Below are 5,228 nucleotides of genomic sequence, written 5' to 3'. Positions count from 1 at the left end.
CTCCATATTTATCATACCTCACGAGGGTACTCACTAGAGATGATCTCCCTTATGCATGTAATTCAACTACAAGTCGTGGGAGAAAAATGAGGCATAACTGTTTCAAGGAGATAATTTTTCAAGACTAATGAAAGACATTAACCATGGATGAAAGAAACTTTATTGATTCAAGATAGATTAATACAATGTTGTCTACACTAGGGCACATTGTGACAAAACTAATGACACAAAACAGTGTTAAAAGTAACAGGCATGTGGTCCTGAATCAAAGTCGACAGTCTTCTGAAGCTGTTGCTTTCAAGCAGGAACCTAAAGTGATATCTTTCCATGGTCTGTTGACCATTTCAGAACTTTAAAAAATGTAATGGTTAATTCATTACAAAGAAACAAATCACCCCCCCACCCCCCCCCGTGAGCCTGCCACCATTGTCCCAGAGGAAAGGAAGTCACATCCCTTGGGTTCTGCAACCATTGGGGGCCCACCAATGAGTAGTCCTACATCTCTTCACCATGCCAGGACCCTCGGATCAGAGGACACCAGGTACCTAGCCCAATCCCTGCACTGCAAGCCAGACAGCCAGTCAGGAAACACCCAGGACCCAGCAACTTGCTGATTCAGAAGACACAGGAAAGTGTCAAGACAAAGGAGCAGGGTGGAATCTCAGACCTCCAGCCTACTCAGAACAAGTCCATAAAACATAGACACAAAATAAATTAGAACCCACACACCTGAAATGTCTGAAATGATAGCAACTGAAGTAAAGAGACTAAATAATCCTATTTTCTAGTTATTGCTGTTTGATTGACTTTGCACGGCCATGTCTGGTAGGCTGAGCACCTATGTCAAAGGTAACAGGGTGCATTACAGTAACTATAGTTGATTTCTTATTGTCTTGTTATTGTTAAAGTCTAGTCTCATCCCCATTGTTTTGTTTTATTTTATTGTTTTTCTCTCTTTAAGATTAAAAAAAAATCATAGAAGAAATACCTTACCATCAAAGACTCAGTAGTAAGACAAACAGCTAATTTCTCAACCAAAGCAAAAATGTCAAGGCAACGATGAAGTCACGTCTTTAAAGCACTAAGAGAAATTCTGTATCAAATTAAAATATCTTGAAAATGAAATAGCATTTTATAATAGGCAACCACTGAAGAGTTTGTCACTAATAGCTTTCACTGAAATAAATATTAAAAGGCAAAAGATCTGGAAATAGTCAAAACAGTATTGAGAGACCAAAGCAAATGTGGAAAACTTAAATTGCTATGTTGTAAGTTTCACTGTAACAGTTTGATGCTACATTTAGTAAGACAGTGTGGGATAGGTGTGAGGATAGGCATATACAACCAATGTCACAGAGTACAAGTCTAAGGTAGATGACCCTTACTGAGTTCCAAGAATCGTAGGCATCCAGTGAAGAAATCCTAGATATCTCAATAAATTGTGCTGAAGAAAAAGGACATTCACTTGGGTAGAAAATAGACCTGGACATCTAATACCATAAATTACTCAACATAGATTATACATTTAAATGAAAAAGTACAAAATGCTAAAAATCATAGAATATACACATAAAAAATTCATATTGTCGGTTTGTTAAAAGGTAAGGTAACTTTACTTTCATTGCTAGGAGCATACATTGGCTCAATCACTTTTAAAAGTATCCAGCAGTATGAAATAAAGCCAAATATAATCTTAAACTATGCGAACTACTTTCATTTATAGGTAAATAACTAAAGAAAATGCATGCATTTGACAACTGTAAGACAGTGTAGCCTAAGGTGGCCTCAAATTCAAGGCAATCCTCCTGCCTCAGCCTCCTGAGGGCCAGGATTGCAGGCATGTGCTACCATGCTCGGCTACCCTGAAGGTATTTATACCAACAAATGTAAAAATGTAGAAGACATTTATATTTTGGGAAAAATACAACCTGCTACACTAAGAAGAAACTTGTTTCAATTTTAGAAAAATTATACCTGAGAATATTTATGTCTATAAAAGTAAATCAGTTTATAACTAAAATTAATCTGATAAAGAACATTACTGGCCCAGATACGTACTACTAGCTTGTATAAATACTTCCAAATATTCAAGTAAAAATCACAACATTATTATTAAAAACTTTATGTACAAAATAAAAGATCCCTTTGTAATTTATATTATGAAAATAGAATGACATTGGTACCAAAACCTAACATAGCTATTAAGAGAAAGATAAATCAAAGGCTAAGCTCTCAAAAGCATGATGAAAGACATTAACAAAATATTCACTGTTCAATATAGCAATATCTAAAAAGGATAATACATCCTCATCATGTTGCTTTTGTCCCAAGGATGCAAATTGGCTTAATCTTTGATTACTGTATAGTTAGTACTAATATAAATATAATATTATATTAACAATATAAAAGAAAAATTCTACATAGCACTCTCAACAAATCTGGAAAAAAAGATTGATAAATTTCAATAATCACTTATTTTTAAAAACAACTAAAGAGAAACTCCCTTAACATATAAGAAGTTTACAGATAATACCAGTAACACTTCTCTCCAAACGTCATACTTAATGGTGAATTAATGAAATCCTCACCCCTTTAGAACAGGAGTAAGACAAGAATATCCTCTTTAAGCACTTTTACTCAACATCATACTGAAAGTGGTTTGTAGATGAAATTAGAAAGACATAAAAATTAAAAGGATTAAAAAATTAAAATAAGACTATCAATGAATTTTTTTAAAAATCACAGATAAAATTTAACAAGTGAATCCAACAAGCCTATTGGGTGCAAAGCTACATTATAGAAACCAATTCTATTTCTGCATACAAGGAACAGAAAGTACACAGGGCTCCTGAAGCTTTATCCAGGGTCAATGTTTTAAAAATTGGGCCTTAACTAAGAATTGTATGTATAATTTTAAAAAAGAAAAAAAAAAAAAACCTTCTGTATCTTTGTCTCCATTCTGAATGCGTGCAGTGAATCACATGCAATAAATGGTATAAAAATAACAAAGCAGGGAAGGAAGACAGGAAGTGCTAATGATGGACTCACAGATTCCAATAAAGTGGTCCAGAGAGGTCACTCTGAAAAGGTGACATTTAAGTCAAGACCAAAAGGAGACAAGGGAGTTAGATTTTGTAATATAAGGGAGACAGTCTGAGTTTCTCACAAGTGCAAAAGAAAGGATTTTACAGAGGAAGGTCGTGCATGAGTCTGTGTTTTAACTGACCGTTCAGGCTGTGATTTGGAGAATCCTCCACAGAGGTCTAACCTGGGAAGCAGGCGGTTTAAGTAGAGGCACTATTTATAGAGGATAAGGTGGGAGGTGATGGCTGAGGGAAAAATTCTTATTGTAGAAGCTCCCTTTACACGGAAACAAAGTTTTGAAAGGGAACATTCTTTCCCTAAGAGAACAGAGATGGAGTAGCTCCAAAGAGCATTCTGAAGCATTCGCAAATTGCTAATTAAGCCTGGCAATGCAAGAAATAAAAAGAGGGAATTGCTCGCTTATAACATTACAGAGAGACAATGTTCACCCTCTCCAATAAAGACTGACCATAGAAAATGGACAAAAAGCTTAGTCTAAGGAGCATTCATCTGTCTTCCTCATACATGTACAGACGGCCAGGCTGCAAGACAAGACCCAAGGGTAAGGGAAGAGATGGCAAAGTTGAGTTCAGCTAGCTGGCCTTACCAGACCCTCTTCTGTCCAGAATAATCCTTTGCAAGCAAATTCCTGTCAATGCTCAAAACTCTGAAGCCTGAGAGTACTGTCTCATGAAAGTCTGTGATCAGTACTTCCAAGCAAAGATTCAGCCTAGAAAAATACCAAGGACAACAAAGTACAAGGGCGATGGAGAGCCAACAGTCTTCATGCATGTCTTTCTTTGGGTCTTCCCAGAATCCCATGCAAGGATTCAAGCACAGAGACTTACATGGCAGACAGAGTAAGAGCTACTAAGAAAGTAGGGAGATGACAAAAGAAAGAGAAAGCAGCCCAGCAAGCCAGTTTCCTTGTGGATAAATGAAGCATAATCCTGAATGTAGACTCTAGAAAACTATGCAAAACAATGCCAAAGAATTACACCACCCAAGGAACGATGGAGCAAGAGTACTGAGACACTAACTTTTGCCAGTTATTGATTGAAGTCTGCTGAGGACCAGAGAATGACTGATTTTATCATCATGATCAGTCCCCTGAGTTAAGGATTTGTGAAAGAAGTCCTCAGACAAGATACAGATACCAGCATCTCAAGTCAGCAATAGCTTTCTAAAAATCCAAGGCCCGAGGGATTGAGTAGAGTGCCCACCAATTCTGCAGTATTATACTCTTTTCTTGTGTGCCAAGACATTTCTTTACCCTGTCAAGCATTTCCTCTGCAGAGGAAATAACTCTAACAAATTGCAAAAAGGAGAAACTTTCCTCTCCACCCACTTCTTGCAAAGCACTGCTCATTGATTTATCCATTACTTTATTGTTATAAATTAATAAAGTAAGGCACATACTAATTTACTTTCTAGGTTTCTCAGCCACTGATTTCCTATTATCCCTTTCTATTACTCAACTCACTGACTCCTCCAGACAAATTGTCTACAATGCAAATGTATCACAGACTCTTGGATTTTATTAAGTATATAAAAGGTATGCAATTTGTATTAACAACTCAACTCATCTCCCCATATTCAAAACTTAGCCAATTAAGCTCAAGTGCATGTTAAAATAGGAAAGAGATCCTAATTTCTAGTTAATATTCTCATTGCTAATGAATTGCTCATTCTTTCTAATTCTAGTGTCATTTGCTTAATTTTCCTTTAATTTCTAATACATAATAAAAACACATCTAATTTTCTAGATGTGTGAAATTTATTGTTTTAATATGGCATGACAAAATTTCTTAACAGCACCAAATAAAGTTGTCATAATAAGTAATAAACTCATCAGCTGACACAGAGCACAGAACACAGTAGGTACTCATGGAAAGCTTGTTGAATGACTATGTGAGTCTTCATTCATATGACACATACCCAAGCACATCAGGAATCTATCTAGTTTTTGATACAAGGGTTTATTTATCTACTTGTTAGCTATTATCATTGTGCTTTGGTGGTCTAGTATAGTAAAAATGTAGGCTTTCAACCTTACTATTTCTTAAGCATTTATGGTAGTTATTTATTTTTATTGTTCTCTGATGTATGAATAAATTTCAGTAAGAACCAAAGACATTAATTCA

General features: G+C 35.7%; 1 non-coding gene across 1 annotated transcript; it reads left to right on the top strand.

Annotated features, from left to right (window-relative positions):
* The first annotated feature begins 254 nt into the window (after positions 1–254).
* Positions 255–392, top strand: LOC111754659 (small nucleolar RNA SNORA2/SNORA34 family). Its single transcript, XR_002789341.1, has one exon. It is a non-coding gene; the product is annotated as a small nucleolar RNA SNORA2/SNORA34 family (small nucleolar RNA).
* Positions 393–5,228: the final 4,836 nt, after the last annotated feature.

The sequence above is a fragment of the Cavia porcellus genome, unplaced genomic scaffold (assembly GCF_034190915.1).
Source record: "Cavia porcellus strain 051 isolate PalLab524CR breed Dunkin Hartley unplaced genomic scaffold, mCavPor4.1 scaffold_10, whole genome shotgun sequence".
Classification (NCBI taxonomy): Eukaryota; Metazoa; Chordata; class Mammalia; order Rodentia; family Caviidae; genus Cavia; species Cavia porcellus.
Note: the sequence above shows the minus strand (reverse complement) of the source record. Positions and strands in the feature narration are given on the sequence as shown.